The sequence below is a fragment of the Aotus nancymaae genome, unplaced genomic scaffold (assembly GCF_030222135.1).
Source record: "Aotus nancymaae isolate 86718 unplaced genomic scaffold, 86718_ANA_hifiasm-v0.15.2.pri h1tg000015l_1, whole genome shotgun sequence".
In the NCBI taxonomy this organism is placed as follows: domain Eukaryota; kingdom Metazoa; phylum Chordata; class Mammalia; order Primates; family Aotidae; genus Aotus; species Aotus nancymaae.
Window position 1 is genome coordinate 3,274,649 of NW_026988427.1, and position 23,238 is coordinate 3,297,886.

Consider the following 23,238-nt stretch of genomic DNA (forward strand, 5'->3'; position numbering starts at 1 on the left):
TCAATTTGTCAACTACAGTTACATTAATAGCTGTGAAAAAAAAAAAAAAGAGCTGACTGCTGCTAGAGCATAACAAGGGAACTTAATCTCTGAAGGTAACTAGGGGACCCAGATATGGTTCCTAAGGAGTTGATGCTTGAGCTCAACTCTGAAAGACAAGCAGAGGTTAACTGGGCAAGGAAGGAAGAAAGGGTGACCCCTCCTTAATAATGAGAACAAAGTATAATGCTTGTTGGAACCCTCAAGCAGGGTTCAGAGAAACAGAGAAAAAGGAGGAAAAAAAATATCACTGTGACTAAAGTACAGACAGCGAGGGTGAAAAAGAGCAAAAATAGACAAGACTCAGAAGGAAAACAGGTGTCAAAGTTGGGGTTACTGACTGATGCAACCAAAATCATCCAAGGATTATCAAAATAAAAGACAAACTACAATGACTTGAATCCTGGCCAGCGGTGCCCTCCACATATAGAAGACATTTCAAGGTATTTCTAAAAATATAATACAGAAAAAAAACTGGACTAGAAATAGAGTTCACCGCATATAAAGAAAGAAAAGCCCACCTGAGAAGGGAAAGGAATTCCCAGCAGAACCCCATCTCAAAGCAGCAAAGGCTAGAAGTAGGAGTGAGAGTCCTTGAAGCTGTCAGTGAGGCCAATAGCAGCAACTGATCCTAAAGTGTTTCATAAAGAGCATCCAGAGCCAGGGTCTACCCAGAGAAGGGACCCAATTTCCATTACCAGGGACAGTATGCAGAGTGAGGCAAACACTTCCACAGCTGGCTTCTAACAAAAATGGCCATTTCAATCACAAAAGGGCAGCAGCAGTTCCCCAGTCACAATAAAATCCAAAGTTCCTCACCCGGGTGATTTCCTTCTGCCACACTCCCCCTTGCATCTAGAATCAGCAGAGCAGAACTACAACTAATTTTAATATTCCTCTTTCTTCACAAAAGAAATATGAATAGCCACCAATATTAGAAAAATATGTACAATATCACTAGTAATTTAAATATTTAATTATTTAATCAAACTGGGATTTTTTTAAGATTTATTAAAACTCTAAAATGGCATAAACATGGAGAAAATATGTTTCATACAGAGAATATAGTCTGTCATGTCATGTTCATAAAGGTTAAGAACAGTGGGCAAAACCTTTGGCTACATAAAATATTCATGCTCTTTTAAAAAGTTCGAGACCATCCTGGGCAACACAGGGAGACCCTGTCTCTACAAAAACTTCAAAAACTAGCCAGGCATTGTGTTGTATGCCTGTAGTCCCAGCTACTCAGTCGACTGAGGTGGGAGAATCGCCTGAGCCTGGGAAGTCAAGGCTACAGTTGAGGCATGAGCCACAATCACGCCACTGCATTCCAGCCTGGGCAACAAAAACCCCTCTCAAAAAATAAATCTATACATACATAATACATACATACATAGAAGCATATGTATATATGTGTGTGTATATATATAGATGAAGGAAGGGAAAAATACATACCATATATTAATAGTAGTTACAAGGGAAACTTTGTTCTTTTTCCTTCTTATTTTTACATTATTTTTATATTCATTTTTCTATAATAAAGGTGAATTGACTCTAAAAAAAGGTAAGTATGCAATAATTTTGCAATTACTTTTTCATATATATTTAAATAATGGTGGTGGACTAACTGGTTAAAAATACGGGGGGAAATGAAGCTTGATCCCAATCTCAACCATAAAAAACAATTATTTTGAGATGGTAAAACCCTAGGACTTCTAGAAGAAAACAAAATTATCTTGAAGACCCTAAAATTTCTTTAAAAGGACATGAAACAGTAACCATGAAATAAAAAATTGAACTTCATTAGTATTAAGGCCTTCTGTCCATCAAAAAACATGATTTAGACAGTGAATAGGCAAGTCACAAAACAGGAGATGTCTGCAATATATGCATCTGACAAAGGACTCATTTCTAGACCATAAAAAGATTCTCATACATAAGAAGACAACTCAATTTTTTTATAAGGTCAAAAAAAGGCATACCTGTAAAAAGGATATTCAAATAGGCAACAGGCACATAGAAATGTAAATTAAAACCTCAACGAGATACCACTTCACACCTATCAGAATGGCTAAAATTGAAAAGACTGACAATGCCAAATGCTGACTAGGATTTAGAGCAACTAAACTCATATTGCCAGAGGAAGCATAAGAATGTACAACCACTTTGGGAAAAGATCTGGCAGTTACTTGAAACAGAAAATATACATCTTGTGACATAAGAAACATATATTTGATCTTTGCTGCACTGATGACCCCTGTTCCTAGCACAAAAGCCTCTAAAATCCTTGGAATTGCCCGAGTGATGGTATTGAGAGGAGCACCTTTTGTTATTCAAAACAAGCCACTTTCAACCACACCAGAGTTTATGCTAATGAGGTAACTCTTGGAGGATGGGAGCTGGCTGCCAGAGGAACCATGTGATTCGAGGATCCAAATTTTCACCACCCCCACCACCATCTCTGGGGACAGGAAAGGGACTGGAGAAGGGAAAGGAGCTAGGAATTGACTTAATCACCAATGTCCAATGATTAATCATCAATCATTCCTAGGTAATGTGACCTCCATTTAAAAAAAAAACTCTTAAAGGGCAGGGTTCAGAGAACTTCTGGGATGGCAAACACATGCCAATACCAGGAGGGAGGTACACCCCAACTCCACAGAGACAGAGCTCTTGCACTCAGGACCCTTCCAGACCTCACCCTACATACATACCTCTTAGTCTGACTATTCAGTTGTACCCTTTATAACGTACTTTTTAAAAACCAATAAACGTTAAGTATTTCCCTGAGTTCTATGAGCCGTTACAGCAAATTACTGAACATGAATAGGTGATCATGAGACCCCTCAAGTTATAACCAAAAGTACAGTTGGCAACCTAGGACTTGCCACCGGCACCTCAAGTGGAGGCAGTCTTGTGGTTAATTTAAGGGATCTGACTAACTCCAGGTAAATACAGTTAGAATTGAACTACAGGACACCCAGTTGGTGTCTGCAAAGAACTGAAGAATTGCTTGGTGTGGAAAACAAAAAACAAAACAAAAAAACAATTGGAGTCAGGAATGATGTTAGCGTATAGAAAAATAGTTTGTTCCTTTACACGTACTCTCTCTCAACAATTTCACTACTAAGAATACCCAGGAGAAAATAAAATGTCCTCACAAAGATCTGAATATAAATGCTCACCCCAGTTCTATTCATAATAGCCAAACGCAGGAAACAACCTAAACATCCATCAGTAGAACGGGCAAACAAACAGCTACATACTCATATAATGCAATGCCATTAAGCAATAAAAAGGAATGAACTGATATAATAAGAATGAATCTCAAAAATATTATGCTTAGCAAGATAAATCAAACATAATAGAGTGAAGACAGTATCTGCATCCTGTATGATTCCATCTTATATGAAATTTCCAGAACACGTTTAACTATGTAACTTCTAGTTATAAAAGGCAGGTTATTTAGGGCTGGGGCAGGGAAATGACTGAAAAGGGTATGGATTGGGAAGTTTTTTGGGGTGACAGAAATGTTCCATATCTTGATAGCAGTAGTGGTTATATTTCTCAAAACTCAAACAGTACACTTAATATGAGTGTATTTTATTGAATGTAAACCATAATAAAGCTGATTAAATAAAAAACAAAAACCACAATATAGATACTACTATACACCCATTAGAAGGGCTAAAGTTTGTTTATTTATTTATTTATTTTTTATTTATTTATTTTTGAGACAGAGTTTCGTTCTTGTTGCCCATGAGTGCAATGGCACGATCTCAGCTTACTGCAACCTCGGCCTCCCGAGTTCAAGTGATTCTCCTGCTTCAACTTCCTGAGTAGCTGGAATTACAGGCCCGCGTCATGACACCTGGCTAATTTTTGTAGTTTTAGTAGAGACAGGGTTTTACCAGGTTGGTCAGGCTGTTCTCAAACTCCTGACCCCCAGTGATCCATCCACCTCAGCCTCCCAAATTGCTGGGATTACAGGTATGAGCCACCACATGCAGCCAGAAGGGCTGAATTTTAAAGATCTGATAGTACCAAGTGATGGCTAGAACTCTCTACATTAGAGATGGAAGAAGTAATCTGGATACAGGCATCTAGAAAACAGCTTAGCAGTGTGGTGGTATGATACATACTTACTGGTTTTCATCCAATGGCTCAAAACCACCATAGCCCTTGTTACAGTGTTTTGTTATAATGTTAAGTAAGTTAGGCCTAAGGAAACAATCTCTCTGACCTTCTCCAGCCCTCCTTTCACCTGACCCCAGGCAGTACTCTAATCTTCCTTAAGATCCTCCCCAGACAGGGTCCTGCCTTATACCCTGGGGGAAGGCATGCTGATGTCATTAAGCATCCATAAAAACCTAAGATGCCACTGGGAGTCGCCATGGTAGCTCATGCCTGTAATCCTAGCACTTGGGAGGCTGAGGAGGGTGGATCATGAGGTCAGTAGTTCAAGACCAGCCTGACCAATATAGTGAAACCCTATCGCTATTAAAAGTACAAAAATTAGCCACACGTGGTGGCGTGTGCCTGTAATCCCAGCTACTCAGGAGGCTGAGGCAGGAGTTCATTGACTGGGTGAGGTACAGGCAAAAAGAAGCCTTGAAATGCTCTGGAAAAGGTCTATATTTTGATCTGGGTAGTGGTTACATAATGTGCTATGCATATATGTAAAAATTCATTGAGCTATACACTTAAGACGTGTTCTTTAATGTGAGTTTTACACAATAAAACATATATATACAAATGCTCTCTTAACCAATCTCTGTTCATCCTCCAAAGCTGGAAAAGCTTATTACACAGTAGCCAGGTGTGGCTTGTCAGTCAATCTCACTTCTAGTCTACTAATTTATATATACTTCATGTCTATCTCCCTCAGCATGTGTGGGCTGGAGGTAATACTAAATATCTGGAATAATGGCACTGGCAATGGAACTCGATAAAGTCATGCTCCAATCAGACAGAGAGGATTTCCAACAAAATAGTTACTAACAGTCTAGATGATCCTAATACGGTATAATTTTAAGTGTGGTGGGGAAAGGACCTTATGAATTCACCATCCTTTTGATTAACTTCTAGTAGAGATTGTAGGAAAATTAAATACATGCAGCAAGCTCCTTAAAAATAAGTATACAGCTTTCCAATATTTTTGTTTAAAAATTGAGCTCTATAATTATAAGGAAAATGACAGAAAAAGAAGAATCACACTATAAATATTTACTTAATACACAATTTTCAGAAATAAAGCCAGGTAGATATTACATTTTTTGTCAAAGCATGTTATTTGCATATTATAAAACTAAGCTTTACAATGACAACATGCCTAAAACTATTACTACTGCCTTCCAAAATGAACCAATAGGTTATAAAAACAAGTAGTTAACTTTCAGGCACGAATTTATGAAGGCAAAGGTTTTCAGAAACACGACTCTATTAATAGTCTGATTTACATTCATGTCAATACATACACACATCTACTCACAGCTATCAGTACAACCATCCTCTCTGCATCTAAAATGTCTCATTTCCTCCACTTCATACCATGTTACTATCTCATCATTTCTTCCCTAGGACATTCCAACAGTGAACGAATTAGTCCCCCTGATCCAATCTGTTCTACTCTAATGCATCCTCTAATCTGACAACCAGAGCGATCTTTGTAAACCACAGATCTTGCTCAAATTTTCATAGTCAACTCCCTTCTCAAACCCACATCCATCACCCTTATACCTCCTCCAATCTAGGCAGGGATCACAAGCTCAAAAACTTATATGTAATCCCAACAGCTTAGGTGGCCTGGGCAGGCGGATTGCTTGAGGTCCGAAGTTTGAGACCAGCCTGGGCAATAGTGAGACCTAGTATCTAAAAAAAATAATAAAAACAGACTAGGTGCGGTGGCTCATGCCTATAATCCTAACACTTCAGGAGGCTGAGACATGAGGATAATTTGAAGTCAGTTCAAGACCAGCCTGTGCAACATAGCAAGACTTCATCTCTACAAAAACAATTTAAAAATTAGCTGGGCATGGTGGCATGCCACTGTAGTCCCAGCTACCTGGGAGGCTGAGGTGGGAGGATGGCTTGAGCCCAGGAATTCGAAGCTACAGTGAGCTACAATTGCACCTCTACACCTTACCAACCTGGGCAACAGAGCAAGACCCTGTTTCGAAAAATAAAATATAATTTGAAAAGTTAGCCAGACATGGTGCTGTGCACCTGCAGTCCCAACTACTTGGGAGGCTGAGGCAGGAGGATAGCTTAAGACCAGGCGGTCAAGGCTGCAGTAAGCCATGATCATACCAACCACTGTACTCCAGCCTGAGTGACACAGCAAGATTCTGACCCAAAAAAAATAAAAATTAAAAATGTATATGACCATTTAGGTAAAGTGAAATTGGTTTCACAGGAGTTATGTACAGGAAAAGTACAAGCTCTGACTCAAAAGAACAGCTACTACTGAGCTTCAATTTTCAATACGAAATGTCCCAATTTCTAAAATCTGGTCAGGCATGGTATAGGCACCATCTGGAAGGACACAAAAGAAATTGTCAATTAGCTGCCAGGCCGGGTGCCATGGCTCATGCCTGTAATTCCCAACACTTTGGGAGGCGAAGGCAGGTGGATTTCTTGAGGCCAGAAGTTTGAGACCAACCTGGTCAACATGGCGAAACCCTGTCGCTACTAAAAATACAAAAACTAGCTGGGCATGGTGGTACGCACCTGTAGTCCCAGCTACTCGGGAGGCTGAGGCATGAGAATCACTTGAACCTGGGAGGTAGAGGTTGCAGTGAGATCACATCACTGCATTCCAGCCTGGGTGACAGAGCGAGACTCTGTCTCAAAAACAAATAATAAATAAATAAAATCTGTGTGGACCAAATAAAATATGTCTGTGAAGCTCCACCTATCCATAGGTTATTAGTTTGCATCTTATGACCTAAAGCAGGGGTCCCCAACCTCAGGCTGTGGACCAGTATCAGTCTTGTGGCCTGTTAATAACTGGGCATCACAGCAGGTGGTGAACAGGAGACAAAGCTTTATCTGTATTTACAGCTGTTCCCCATTGCTCACATTACCACCTGAGCTCTGCCTCCTGTCAGATCAGCCGAGGCATTAGATTCTCACAAAAGCGCAAACCCTATTGTGAACTGCACGTATGAGGGATCAAGGTTGTACGCTCCTTATGAGATTCTAAGTAATGCCTGATGATCTGAGGTGGAACAGTTCCATCCCCACTCCCCCGTCTCGTCTGTGGAGAAACTGTCTTCCAGGAAACTGGTCCCTGCCAAAAAGGTCGGGGACCAATGACCCAACGGGATAAAGTTCAAAATTTGGTTACAACCTGCCTTTCCAAATTCATCATCCATAGTCCCTCCCACACAAGCAATACTCCAGCAATACACAGAATTACTTGTCCCCCAGATAGACAACAAATACCATGTCTGCCAACCATTGTTCACTTGGTTCCCTTTGCTATGAAGCTCCACTATGCCAACACATCCATGTTTATGTCTACTTTCTGCTCGAGCCTCAAAGGGTAAGTTTTTAAAATATCCCTTAAAAAATTTCCTTCCTTTTCTAACTCCTACAACACTGTTTGTCTACCTCCTGTGATCTTTATAAACTTTCACACTATTATGCTTTTTTAAGTAAAAGACTACAAGATTCTGGAAGCAAGGTATACATTTGATTCTTTTCTGTATTCCCCACATTACCAAACAGTACCTAGAACAGAGTACATGCTCAATAATGAATGGATGAGGCCAGGCATGGTGGCTCAAGCCTGTAATCCCAGCACTTTGGGAGGCCGAGGCAGGTGGATCATCTGAGGTCAGGAGTTCAAGACCAGCCTGGGCAACATGGTAAAACCCCGTCTCTAAAAAAAATAATGAATGGATGAAACTATTTATCTGCCTGCCTATTTAAGTAACAATGTGTATCTCAATTTGATGTGGTCATGACACTGATAAGGTCCCTTAGATTTGGAAAATTAAAAGGCTAACAGAGTCAGGAAAAAAATCTCTCTAATATTACATCTGAATCAGAAAAAACATGAACTCAGGGTTATTTTTAAACTTACTTCTTAGTTCTGTCCACTGAAGAGGTCTAGAAGCAACAACAACCCACAGCAATGATTTTGGTTTCTAAACGCCATTCCTCAATAAAAAGAACTAGAGCCTTGGAGAAATGGCTAATTCCTGATCACCTTATGGAAATATAAGGTGAATCTGGGACATCTTGTTGTACCAAAAAAGTCAAGGGGGGAAAAAATAACCACTGATGGGGTCACGTCAAAAGGAAATGGGAGGAGCTACCTGGAAAAATAGAAAAAGCTCTCAGTAGCCAAATCTGGGACAATCTAAGCATTAGTAAAGACTGTAATTGACTGTTAACACTGAATAAAAAAACTCAGGAGAGTAAGGTGATAAAGAAAAGGACAGCCTGTGGGAATGGCAATTTTAAAACTACAATTCTGGCTGGGCATGGTGGCTCACACCTGTAATCCCAGCACTTTAGGAGGCTGAGGCAGGTGGATCACTTGAGGTCAGGAGTTTGAGACCAGTCTGGCCAACATGGCGAAATCCTGTCTCTAATGAAAATACAAAAATTAGCCAGGCATGGTGGCAGGTGCCTGTAATCCCAGTTACTTGGGAGGCTGAGGCAGGAGAATCTCTTGAACCCAGGAGGCAGAGGCTGCAGTGAGTTTAGATCACGCCAGTGCACCCCAGCCTGAGCAACAAAGCAAGACTCCACCTCAATAAATAAATACATACTCACATACATACTACAATTCTGGACCAACACAGTGGCTCACACCTGTAATCCCAACAGTCTGGGAGGCAGAGGCAGGTGGATCACCTGAGGTCAAAAGTTCAAGACCAGCCTGGCCAACATGGCAAAACCCCATCTCTATTAAAAATACAAAAATTAAAAAAAAAAAAAAAAACCACAAAAATTAGCTGGGTGTGGTGGCACACGCCTATAGTTCCAGCTATTTGAGAGGCTGAGGCAGGAAAATCACTTGAACCCAAGAGGTGGAGGTTGCAGTGAGCCAAAACTGCACCACTGCACACCAGCCTGGGCAACAGAGTAAGACTCTGTCTCAAAAAATTTAAAAAAAAAAAAAACCCTACAATTTTGCAACACCTATTGTAATAACCGATTTCAGGATCAGGATGCTGAAACCACTGGGTGAAAGGCTGTAATGAAACAGGGTATTTACAAGGTGCCAAAATAGTGTCCCAGAGATTCCTCTCTAATAGCTGAGGAGAAAATTTTACCTTCATTATGGAGAGATCTGGCTGCTGCCACCTCAGTCAAGGAATCAAAATTAGCATTGCTCATAATGGGATAACCCCTCATTAAGTGCCTCCTGATGTGACTCAATGTGAAGTATACTTCACCTATGATGAAGCATTCTCGTCAAAATGTTTAACCTGGATGCATCTCAATCAACTTCCAGTTTACAGGAAGTAGAGGAGCTAGAGAAACAAGTTAAATGACACAACGAGGAAATACTCAACGAATGAAGAAGGTTACACATCCTATAAGACAACTGGAGCTGGTCTCCTCAAACAAGTTAATGCCGGGAAAGGGGTAAAGGAACTGTTCTTAAAAGAGAGTACAAGAAACATAACCAAATATAAAGGTTGTCCTTTGTTTGAATCCCGGTTTGTTGGTTTGTTTTAAAGAAGTGAGGGTACTATAAAAGATATTTTTGAGACAATTTGGAAAATTTAGATTTAACTGATGTTTGATATTATATTATGGAATTACTTTAATTTTCTTAGATGTGAAAACAGTAGTAGTTACACATGTATAAAGTTATATGTGATTTTATATAATGTAGTTATATATATGGAGATATGGTTGTGTGTATATGCATGTATTTGTGGTTTGAGAGGAAGAGAGAAATACTATCCTTATTCTTAGGAGATACATGTTGAAAACCTAGGGGTTAAGTATTATGATGTTTGCAACTTTCAAATTTTTAACAACAAAAAAGAGGGAGGAAGGAAAGACTGAGTAAGAGAGGGAAGGAAAAAAGAGAGAAATGGGGGCCGGGCGCGGTGGCTCACACCTATAATCCCAGCACTTTGGGAGGCCGAGGCGGGTGGATCACAGGGTCAAGAGATCGAGACCACACTGGTCAACATGGTGAAACCCCGTCTCTACTAAAAATACAAAAAAAATTAGCTGGGCGTGATGGCACACGCCTGTAGTTCCAACTACTTGGGAGACTGACACAGGAGAATTGCTTGAACCCAGAAGGAAGAGGTTGCAGTGAGCTGAGATCACGCCATTGCACTCCAGCCTGGGTAACAAGAGCGAAACTCCGTCTCAAAAAAAAAGAGAGAGAAATGGGAAAGAGGGAAGAAGGGGAAAATAAGAGAAGGGAGAGGGAATAGCAGAGAAATGACTCAAATATGGCAAAATGTTAACAACTGTTGAATCTAGGTGGAGAGAGTATATAAATGTTTGCTGTACTTTTTTAATTTTTTTTTCTTTTTATAGAGACGGGGGTTTCATCATCTTGGTCAGGCTGGTCTTGAACTCCTAACCTCAGGTGATCCACCCACCTCGGCCTCCCCAAGTGCTGGGATTACAGGCATGAGCTACCACACCTGGCCTATTGTTGTACTTTTTATACCCCAACTCTTAGATGTATATGATATTTTTCATAATAAAAAGTTAATGGAGGAAAAAGAGAAGAACAATTTAAAAAGCAAACAGTTTAAAATTCATGTAATACCATGAGACTGTCAGGAAATAAGAGCACTGTTACTCAAGGTCTGTGAGAGTATAAATTGTTGCAACGTGACTGCAGGGCAATGTGGCAGTGTCTATCAGATTTATAAAAGCATCTAGTAAGTATGCCCAAGATCCTGTCCTGAAGACACTCCATATGCACGTTCTTCTTTATACCATTATCTATAATAGCATGCATCAGTCCAAACTGGTTACATGCATTGTGGCATATTTGTACGATAAATCAGTCATGCATCTTTTAAATTAAATTATCTCCTCAAAACATTTGAGAGCTCTTTGGGGAAATAATATGAAAGATAATTGAATCATATTTTACTTAAAAAATCAAGGTGTAGGCCGGGCGCGGTGGCTCACGCCTGTAATCCCAGCACTTTGGGAGGCCGAGGCAGGTGGATCACGAGGTCAAGAGATCGAGACCATCCTGGTCAACATGGCGAAACCCCGTCTCTACTAAAAATACAAAAAATTAGCTGGGCATGGTGGCGCGTGCCTGTAATCCCAGCTACTCAGGAGGCTGAGGCAGGAGAATTGCCTGAACCCAGGAGGCGGAGGTTGCAGTGAGCTGAGATCGTGCCATTGCACTCCAACCTGGGTAACAAGAGAGAAACTCCGTCTCAAAAAAAAAAAAAAAATCAAGGTGTAAAAATGTATGTCTAGGAAGGCTGCACAAGAATGTAGTTGGGTGGCTAGAGGGAATGAGAAACACTTTTTTTGCTGTGTACTCCTTTTGGTACTTTGTTTTTTTTTAAGACCAAGTCTTGGTCTGTAGCCCAGGCTAGAGTGCAATGGTGTGATCTTGACTCACTGCAAATCTCCACCTCCTGGATTCAAGTGATTCTCCTACCTCAACGTTCCAAGTAGCTGAGATTACAGGTGCCCACCATCATGCCTAGCTAATTTTTGTATTTTTAGTAGAGACAGGGTTTCACCATGTTGGTCAGGCTGGTCTCAAACTCCTGACCTCAGGTGATCCACCTGCCTCAGCCTCCCAAAGTGCTGAGATTACAGGTATGAGCCATGGCACCCAGCCCCTTTTGTACCTTATTAATTTTGTATCACAGATATATATAGTAATTCATTCAAAAACTTTGTCAAGTATTGATTGACTGTAGCTGTAATGAACTCTTCATGTCTCCATGCTTTCACTATCAAAACTTACTTATAGTGGAGTTGCAGGACACCTAGTAATTGGGGTCTGAAGTGAATATGTAAGGTGAAAAATAGCATATGACAAAAATATGCCTCAAAAATCCCTTAAGGATATGCCATACTTGAGACCAACACAGCATCTCAATAATTCTAACACAGCTAATTTTTACTCCAGCATTGGAACAATTCACTGTTTCTTCAACTGACTAGTGGATAAAATAGCTGGCTTGTATTTAGGTCTCATGTTGTGACGTTAAAGGTGTGTGTCTTCAAAATACCATAATCACACACATCACAGCTAGAAAAAAGGCATTCAGGAAGTGAGACGGACTGAAACAGATTCCCATTTCCCATCTCACATTTGATCCAGAATCTTCACTGTTTGGGTTGTTTCTCTTTCTCTTATTTTTGTCACCAGATGCATAAAATTTGAGTTTGCATAAATGTACATAAGATATGCTCTCAAAAATTAAGCAAACTATTACAGTGAAAAGAGAAAATCACAACTCAAGTGTAATGGGCTAACATTTGCTGACTAGGAATAAGTACTAGCAGGCTGTAACAAAATTCTCAGGTCAAGATGAAAAGGAGAGGGTCTGGCCAGGAGGGTGGCTCAAGTCTGTAATCCCAGCACTTTGGGAGGCCTAGGTGGGTAGATCACTTTAGGTCAAGAGTTCAAGACCAGCCTGGCCAACACAGTGAAATCCTGTCTATACTAAAAATACAAAAATTAGCCAGGTGTGGTGGCACTGCCTGTAGTCCCAGCTTCTCGGTAGGCTAAGGTGGGAGAATCGCTTAAACCCGGGAGGCAGAGGTTACAGTGAGCCAAGACCACGCTATTGCACTCCAGCCTAGGTGACAGAGTGAAACCCTGTCTAAAAAAAGAAAAAAAGAAAAAGAAAAAGGAGAGTGTGGTAATAACACCTCTCAGTCAACATCACATATGATCTCAGGTTCTGACCTTAGCTGCAGCCCATTCCTTTATGTTGGCATTCCCATATACCGATATATATATTCTTGAGTCTATACTCTGAGTAATCATAACTGTACTAAAGTCTAGTCAGCTACCATTGCAGCTAAAAACTCTCCAATATTTCTCTCTAACTCTACCCTCTCTGATGAGCTCCAGGCCAATATTCCTACTAGATACTTTTCTTAGGCAATTCATCCATAGGCTACTCAAATTCACCATAACCCAAACTGAACTCATTTTAGTAGAAAGAGGCCACACAAAAGCAAGGAAAATTCAACTTTTCTCAGAGTTGAAAATGAACGCAAAATGGATTACAGCAGTGATAAAGGAATCTTAAGGAAAACATTTTGCTGGATACTAAATTTAAAAAAAAAAAAAAAAAGGAAAACAAAGGGCTTTCCAGACCTATAAGTCAAGGGTGCATTCAAGCTGAATGCACTAATATATCAAAAAACAAATGCCTTAAACATAAAAAAAATCTAGGAAACAAAAGCAAGCAGAAGAGGTGAAGGAAGAGGTTTTGCCATAGGGAAAAACCATCCCTAAAAGTAAGCTGAAGGAGCATGTCTCATTCCCAGGCCAGCAGACATCTTACTTCCCTGCTAAAATCTTCCTATATGAAAAGAATATTCCAGTCATTTGGCTTGAGTCTTCAGGTCCCTCTGACTCGTTTGAAAAAAATTAAACTAGCATATTAATCAGGAACTAGTAAGTAAATCCGCCTATCAGAAATGAATATACTAATCATGTCAACACATTTATATCATCGTCAATTAATAAATTAAAATTTTGGTTTTACACATCAGTCTTGTAAGGTTAGTTAATGTTAGTCCAACCTAGGGATAAGGGGATGTCTTGGGCATGCTGAGCAGACCAAATTTCTGTAAGTAAACCAAGGACCGGACCTAGAATGATAGTAAATTCTAAATCTCCACATGTAGCTATGTAAATGTAAATTTAATTAAAATTAAGATTAAATATTCAGTTACTTCGTTATAGAGCCACACTTCAAAACAGCCACACTGTACCATATTGAACAGTGCCAACATTGAACATCTCAATCACTGCAAAAAGTTCTATGGGACAGCACTGTTCTAAAAGGTAACCTCAAACTAACCTATTCCAAGTTGTTTTAGGAAACAGCCTGACAGCCCTAGATGGCTAACACAGAACCTGAGAGCTAGACTGTTTTCTACAAAAGGTAAGAAATATATAACAACTTTTTCTTTTCCTTTTGCAATGATTTCTTGAAATCAGAATATATAGTTTTAGTCTTTAGGATTTCTGCCCCTCTATTACTAGATGATACTCTAATCTACAGGTAGTATAGAACAGAGGTAAGAAGCACATTCTCTGAAGCCAGACTGCCTGGGTTCATATCTCACCTTTGTCCCTTATAAGATGTGTGATCTAGAGCATGTTATTTAACCACTCTACCCTTTAGTTTCCTCACCAGTAGGGTAGAAATTATGGTATCTACCTCATTAGGTTACTACAGTTTGAGTATCCCTAATCCAAAAATACAAAATCCAAAGTGCTCAAAATCTAAAATGTTTTGAATGACAACATGACACTCAAAGGAAATGCTCACTGAAACTTTTCAGATTTCAGATTTTGGATTAGGGATGTTGAATCAGTACATGGCAAATATTCGAAAATTTGAAAAAATTCCAAAATCCTCAACACTTCTGATCCCAAGCATTTTAGACAAGGATATATAAGGATAAAATAAGTTTACATATATAAAGTATCTAGAATCATGCTCAATAAAGAGTAAGTGCCTAGTGTTAACTATTACTTCTGATACTACTACTACTACCACCACCACCAGTGTTAACTATTACTTCTGCTATTACTACTACTACCACCACTGCTACCACCTGACTATACTTGAGATGACAAGGTGAAAAATGGCTCACGCCTGTAATCCCAACACTTTAGGAGACCGAGTCAGGCAGATTACTTGAGGCCAGGAGTTCAAGACAAGCCTGGCCAGCACAGCAAAACCCCGTCCCTACCAAAAATACAAAAATTAGCTGGGCATGGAGGCACACATCTGCAATCCCAGCTACTTGGGCAGCTGAGACACCAGAATCACTTGAACCTGGGAGGCAGAGGTTGCAGTGAGCCACAGTCTCACCAGAGGAGAAATATTAGCAAATGTGGAAGTATTAAACTAATCAAGGATCACAAAATCAGAGTGTCCACCTATGATAAAAAGAAATTTTAAGATGAAAGGGAGCAGGATATTCTCCAGAAAGAATATTAAATACCGAAAAAGTCATGCTTTCAAGAATGTTGCCCAACAATGCCTTACTTATAAGGATGACAAACCACAGGCCAAAAGAAGTCTATATAAGGCCGGGCGCGGTGGCTCAAGCCTGTAATCCCAGCACTTTGGGAGGCCGAGGCAGGTGGATCACGAGGTCAAGAGATCGAGACCATCCTGGTCAACATGGTGAAACCCCGTCTCTACTAAAAATACAAAAAATTAGCTGGGCACGGTGGTGCGTGCCTGTAATCCCAGCTACTCAGGAGGCTGAGGCAGGAGAATTGCCTGAGCCCAGGAGGCGGAGGTTGCAGTGAGCCGAGATCGCGCCATTGCACTCCAGCCTGGGTAACAAGAGCGAAACTCCGTCTCTAAAAAAAAAAAAAAAAAAGAAGTCTATATAATGAGCTACTGAGCTATTTAAATAACTAATAAATACTAAAGAGGAACTGAGAAGATACAAGTTTGAGTTCACTGGACGAAGTGATACTTCCCTGTATAAAGCACATTTCAATATTTAAATGTATTATCTCTCCTATATTCCCTAAATTACCTTTATGTTCACTTCATGAACTGACTGAAGATCTGATTTTTCAGTAAGCAAGCATTTAATCATATTAAATGATTAAAATACCATGCCAAACAATGACCCAGCATGTGTTCTTTGAGTGGAAATCTGTTGTAGAAAATCAAACCTTGCTCTTGCAGCAGGCAATTCGAAAATCTAGAAGTTGAAGTACAAACTTCAGCAAGTATAGTAAGATGGAAAGAGTCAGAACTTTGAGGACACCTAGACCCAAGCGTAATCTTGGTTCTACCATTTACTAGCTGTATGACCTCAGTAACCAGCACTTTATGCTTATGAGCTCCATTTCACTAGCTGTAAAATGCAGGTGAAGCACTATGCCAATTAAATAATATATGTAAAGTGCATACGAAGGTAACTGGCTTGTAGCACACACTCTCAATAAGCAGTTGCTACAGTTAGTAAATCTTCCCAAGAAGACACTCCAAAGAGTCCTCTGAATAAACTATCACCACTTTACACGAAACTGCAAAAAACATTTTGACCAGGTATTAATTATTATATAAATCATGTGAGAATGCCTCAAAGTTACCATTTGTTTTCCATGTTTTACAAGCTAGTCCCCAAACATTATGTCCCTATTTACTGTATTTCCTGTTAGACTATGAATAAAAACAATCTGGGCTTACAATAAAAATAACTGAGTTAGGCGTGGTGACTCATGTCTGTAATCCCAACACTTTGGGAAGCCAAGGCAGGTGGATCACTAGAGCCCAGGAGTTCGAGACCAGCCTGGGCAGCATGGCAACACCCTATCTCTACAAAAAAGAAATTAGCTGAGCATGGTGGCACACGCCTGTGGTCCCAGCTACCTGTGAGGCTGAGGCGGGAAGATCATGTGAGGCCAAGAGGTCAAGGCTGCAGTAAGCCATGTTCGTACCACTGCAGACCAGCCTGGGCAACAGAATGTCTCAAAGATAATTAACAACTGCCCTTCTTACAGTAAAACAAAGTTTTTACTAGCAATTCAGCCACATATGCCTTCACTGATCCACACCCAAACACGGCCAAACATGACACTATGCAAAAACATCTAATATTTCCTCCTTTTTATATTAATGGACAAAAGAAATAAAGAAAAATATTTTTCAGAATTTCAGCGAGTCGAGTTCCACAAAATGAAACAATACAGGGTAATTGCTTACCTGGAAAATATTTTGTACTTCAGATCCACCAATCCAGAATGAATGGGGGTTTTCCCTTTCAGACTAGTCTGAGAAAAGACAGCAGTCAAGCATCTTCCAAGATTCTTTCCGTTTACTGTATCCAGCTTTCTTCAACAAAATCCCAAACATGCACTTCGGTAACTGTTGAAAGACAGAAAGCAATCCATACACCCACCATGGCACCAGCGGCAAAGGACAGCCTCCAAGAAACAGAAGGAAGGGTCAATGGAATGGTGGATCTGAGGCACAGGAAAAAAGTTATAACCCCTGAGTCAGCTATTTGGCATAAAATGCCTGCAGCAGCATTCCTCATCTCTATGTTGAAAGAAGGATACAAAACTCATGACAAATAATGGAACAACTCTAATATTAATATTTACTCATGATAAAGAGAGTGCAATTTCCAAATGAGAGCGGCTAAAAAACTTATCCTATCATCCACATAAATTGTTGTAGACCATTCAGCTACACTGAACTTCCTTATCCATTTTCTAAGACAGCTCCTCCACCATTACAAAAATAGTATGTCAGCCAAAAATAATGATATGAGAGGGCTCAAATATCCACCATAAAGATATTTATTTATGCACCTAACAAATCTTTTGGTTTGCTACACATAAAACATCATATCTACATATTAACCAAATCCTCTACCCTTAGCAAAAATATACTATGTTTTAAAACATATAATTTAAGAGTGAACTTCTGACTCAGTAAAGGCCAGTCCCCTTCAATGGCCAATCATCAGTTAAACTGGGGAAAATCATAAAGAATGCTAATGAACAATTTACTAGGTGACATCATTAAATACTAAATCCTGTCCATATTATATCAACATTCTTTTTCTATCTTATCAAATTAGACTACAAATTCTAAACAAACTGAAAGGGAGAGAGAAAAGGCATTCAACAAGACAACAAAGATAACAACAAAAAGACTGGACTTACTTGCACATAAATTTGGTACTTCCTCAATTGCTACACTACTGCCAAAATGTTCCTTCAGTAATTATATTAATACCTACCTTACTGAAGAGCTACTAATTGGCCAAGCCCTTTACATTAATTACCTATATTTAATTCTCAAAAAAGATGAGCAGAAAAGTCCCACATCTACTAGGTAGTAGAGCCCATGCCCTTTTCATGGAGCACTATGGACTCCACAATTCAAGGGTCAGAAAGCCTATGATTTCTGAGAGAGAAGAAACCAAGCTTTGCTCTCAAAGGTCCTAAATTAATTAATATCAAAATGGAGAACTATGAAAATACAGAAGAGTAAATATTTCAGCCCAGATAAATCAGTTGAGTCATTCCAAAAGGGTTAATCCCCTAGATCTTGCCATTTAAAAAAGCATTTAATTAAGAAAGACCCATACAATTCTAAGCCCCACTATATATATACAATTTTTTTTTTTTTTAAAGTAGAGATGGGATTTCGCCATGTTGCCCAGGCTGGTCTCAAACTCCTAAGTTCAAGTGATCTGCCTACCTCAGCCTCCCAAAATGCTGGGATTACAGGCATGAGCCTCGGCGCCCAGCCTAAAGCCCACAATATTAATGCTAAAACAAAACATATTATAGGCCAGGTGCAGTGGCTCACACCTGTGATCCTAACACTTTGGGAGGCCAAGGCGGGCAGATCACTTGAGGTTAGGAGTTCAAGGAAAGCCTGACCAGTATGGTGAAACCCCATCTCTACTGAAAATACAAAAATTAGCTATAATCCCAGCTACTCAGGAGGCTGGAGCAGGAGAATCACTTGAACACAGGAGGCGGAGGTTGCAGTGAGCCCAGATCATGCCACTGTACTCTAGCCTGGGCAAGAGACCAAGACTCCAACTCAGGAAAAAAAAATTAAAAAAAGACTGTGGCAAAATACATTATAATGGTATTCAAGTACTCTTTGAGTTTAGCAGTAAAGACTGTAGCTGTAACAAAGAATCTCAAATCCAGCTGAACCCAAGTAATTTTTAAATTCTAAGATTTGTTGAGAGTCCACAAGCAATGGCTCTTAAAGAAGTTCTGATTGTTTATATTGTAGGTAAAGCAATGAAAGTGACTAAAATACCAGTCTCTGATTAACCTCACCATAACAATCAGGTGGAAATACCTTAAGACTCACAACTTAAAGTTGTGAGTTATGTTATCTCCTTAGATAACACAAGTAAAATCCCAAGCAAATAATGAGTTCTCAAGTTTTTCCCATTAAGTGGTATTACTCTTAAGCCTAAGAATAAACTGAAAACCCAATATTGGCAAAAGTAGGTAACGGCTAAAAGCTAATTGCTAAAACAATATACTATGCTTTTCAAGGTATAACTTACTGTTATATCCAAAATGCAAAACAAGATATAGCAACACATAATCACAGCAACTTGACTAACAGTCTCATTTCTGGATGTCTTAAATCCTCAGACTCTTCCCCTGTACTAGTGAGTTAATTTTTCTCCCTTCCGTTAAAATATATATATCTTCAATGCCTAACTGCTGGCAGTCCTTACACTAGCAATACAAAGATTAACAGATGCCAGATGAGGAGTGTCAGGACTGAGTTCTTCCTGCCCCTCTGCCCCGCTTCTCTTTGAGTCTATCATATAGTCATTTTAGAAAGCCAAAATATATTTTATTGTTAGTTACCAAAACTGGTTAAATGTTCTCCAGTTAACTCTAAAAAAAAAATTACTCAAGTTCCTTTTTCACAATAGCAGAACCTCAGTCTTTTTCTTCTGTGGATCATAGGCTTTTTACTATACTATACTATACTATACTGTTCACTATACTATACTGTTCACTATACTATACTGGTTTCCTACATTCAATATACTTATATTTACACAACTATCTACACAAGCCAAAACCTTCTTTTTATTTTTCATGCTAATGTCCCAGTGTTTCTACTTCACAGCCTTCCATTTTATGAAGATCTTCATTGTTGACTCAACCTGAGAGGGAATTTCCTAAAAATGTTTCCCGCTGACATCACAGAACTTTGAAATCTTTTAATTTCGTTAAAACAGTGAGAACCAGGTGAGAGACACCCTACTGGATTGTCAGGTCTTCCTGGTCTGTCTCTCATTTGCCTATAAAGACAAACTTCCTTTTAAGCAACTGCGATCAGCAGAAACTAACCAAGGGTAATGAGCACATTCTTAACTAACAGGTTTCTTCCCCCACTGTCAACTAATTCAATGAACAATACAACTCAGAAGGAAATCTTGTATGAATTCTCACTGTTTATTCTGTTAAGGTCAAAACCATCAGCTTTAATGGTAAGAATTGGAATTCAAAATCACAATTTGTCAATCTAAACTAAACTGATCAAACATAAATCCCAATACTCGATGTCAACATAAACTAATCACCAGTCTCTCCAGCAGGATACCAGGTATAAAAATAGGGCTGGGTGGGTTCTCTCTATAGTTATAGCATAGATCTAATTATGCCAAATTGGTAGTCACAGTAATAATGCCGCCCATATTTTCCAAGATAGTATTGACTCTGTATGATTTCATTGTTTTTCCCAAAGATAGTTCATTAAATGTATGGCTAAAACCAACTAAATGTTAGTCCTCTGTAAAGCCTCACAAATAAATACATGCACAGCTCAGGAGAAAAAAATAAAAACCTTTCCACACCATCTGTCTTGACTTTGCTTTACAGTCCTTGTATTTGTGGGGAAAGTAAGTATGGTCAGCATTTGAAGAAAAGCAATCCTCTGCAAAGTCCATTTTATGAAGTCCACATCTCTCATATAATCCTCCCAACAACTCAGACCAAAACCTAAGTTTTCTTTTTTTTACATATAAAATCATACCACAGAAAGATTACTTTTAGGTCACACAGCTAGCAAGTGACAGAGCTAGAATACAAATTCAGGTGTTTCACTTCAAAGCCCATGCCCTTTCTGCTAAATCATGCTTTTCTAAGGTCATGGAACCCTTGGAGCTTATCAACTATTTGGCAAACCTGCACCAACAGATGTAAAAAGTATTTCGTTTCCTCAATTCTTTGCTAACAACCACTCTCTGAGTTCTATGTAAATCAATCTGTATGTGTGGAAAGTCTCTAAATAATGGTTAATATGTCTATGGATGTCCTATGTACCACACACCACCCACCTCACCCACCTCTTCCTCCTCCTCGTCTTTCTCCTCTATTCATCTCTCCCTTTGTCTTAAGGTATTCAAAAGGAAATCTTAAAAGGTTTCAATGCATGAAAAAAAGAAAACCTAACATTAAGTTCACTCCATATTGAGCACCAACGTGCTGAGCCTTGTGAAGGACTAACAGGACAATCAAATACAGTCTCTAGAAGAGATTAGGCAGAAATGCAAGTTTTTACAATATATAGGAAGATATGATAACTCCCATAAATGTTAGGAACTGATTATTGTGAGAATTAGTAATGTGGGTGAAAATGTTCAGAAAAGAGGATAGGCAAGATACAGGCAAAAGGCAAAAATGTCTGAAAATGATCACCAGGAAAATTCAACCCAACATTTCCTGAACACCTTCCACAAAAAAGACACCGTGTGTATGAAAGAACTGTGTGTCACAGGAAGATAAGTAAGGCCCCATCCCTTCCCATGAGGAATTTATCATCCAACAGAGGACACAAACAGGTAACTACAATACAAGGCTGAAATACGTTAGGTGCTACAGGATAAATACAAAGTACCAGAATTCATTCATTTCATTTAACAATGAGTGTCACATAGGCAGTGCTATTTAGACACAAAAACAAGAGGTTATCTGCTACCATAATACAAACTGACATCAAAAGAGGTGGCACCTATTGTGTTTTAAGGGTGGACAGGACTTCATTAGCATATATGAAAGAGAAGATTGCCGAGATGCAACCTGAGCCAATTTGGCCAGAAAACCAACTATTAGATCCTTTTGATAAATATCAGCAGCCTTCAATAAATGGGCTTAGGTCCATTCCTGTCAGTGCTGACAAAGGAAACGTGTAAGCCAAATTTGGAGGAACATAGTCCTCCATACTTTGACTAGAATATACAGTAAGGGGGGAAAGTAGGCAGAAAAGCCATAAGGGAGAATGGAATATAAAGAAAGACTGGAGTTGGAATCACTAGGACTTGAAATGCTTTCTTTTCCATGAAGAACAAATATCACAAGGTGGAGCACAGGATACCACAGATATCATCACTGATCTGTAAGTATCACAGCACAGGATACTTACAGAGCAGATAATTTTATTTCTAGAATTCATAAGCTCAAACGGCACTAGTCAGAGGGATATATGTGCTATTCTATGAATCTATGTAATGGCTTAGTGATTCTCCTGGGCTAGTTCTCCCTGTTTGCAGGAGACTATAGCAGTCAAGGGCCAAGAATGCCAAGATTTGTGTGCAGAAACATGTTTATCCATGTCAACTCTGAAAGGATATCTAACCTACTGCATAATCAGGGGCAAAAATTGCCATATTAGAGCCACAGCCTCTTTAGGCAGGTCAGTGAGGTCCATATATTTTATCTAAATGTGTGGGTGTGTGGGTGTGGTTTATTCATTTGAACCCCACTGAAACCTGTGTCCAGTAAGTCTGCATTTGGTAAGTTAGCACATCTCTAGCGGTGTGCTATGTAAGGATAAGGATGGTGACAAAGTAATATCCAATTTCTAGATCACTAAACAACCCCACTTATCCTCTTATTTTTTTTTTTTTTTTTTTTGGAGACGGAGTTTCGCTCTTGTTACCCAGGCTGGAGTGCGATGGCGCGATCTCGGCTCACCGCAACCTCCGCCTCCTGGGTTCAGGCAATTCTCTTGCCTCAGCCTCCTGAGTAGCTGGGATTACAGGCATGCGCCACCATGCCCAGCTAATTTTTTGTATTTTTAGTAGAGACGGGGTTTCACCATGTTGACCAGGATGTTCTCGATCTCTTGACCTCGTGATCCACCTGCCTCGGCCTCCCAAAGTGCTGGGATTACAGGCGTGAGCCACCGCGCCCGGCCCACTTATCCTCTTAGAAAGTCAATGACAGGAAGGAAAAAAAAAGATCCAAAAAGAAAAAAGACCATTTCCAATAACTTCATTTATTTGCTTTTTTTTTTTTTTTTTTTTTTTTTTTTTTTTTTTTTTGAGAGGGTCTTGCTCTGTTGCCCATGCTGGAGTGCAGTGGCACAATCCCAGATCTCCTCAAACTCCTGGGCTCAAGCGATCCTCACACCTCAGGCTCCTGAGTAGCAGGGACTATAGGAATGCACCACCATGCCTAATTTTTTTTATTTTTTGTAGAGACACGGTCTTGCTATG

At 39.5% G+C, this 23,238-nt stretch overlaps 1 protein-coding gene across 7 annotated transcripts in view; it reads right to left on the reverse strand.

Annotated features, from left to right (window-relative positions):
* FBXW11 (F-box and WD repeat domain containing 11) overlaps positions 1-23,238 on the reverse strand; it is a 135,402-nt gene that overhangs the window by 108,573 nt on the left and 3,591 nt on the right. For 3 of the 7 annotated variants that reach the window (XM_012461135.2, XM_064376556.1, XM_012461133.2), the window contains exon 2: positions 16,941-17,102. The exons of the other annotated variants lie outside the window; for them this stretch is intronic. The gene's annotated coding sequence lies outside the window, so the exon portion shown is untranslated. The remainder of the gene's footprint in view (positions 1-16,940; positions 17,103-23,238) is intronic. 7 annotated transcript variants of the gene reach the window in all.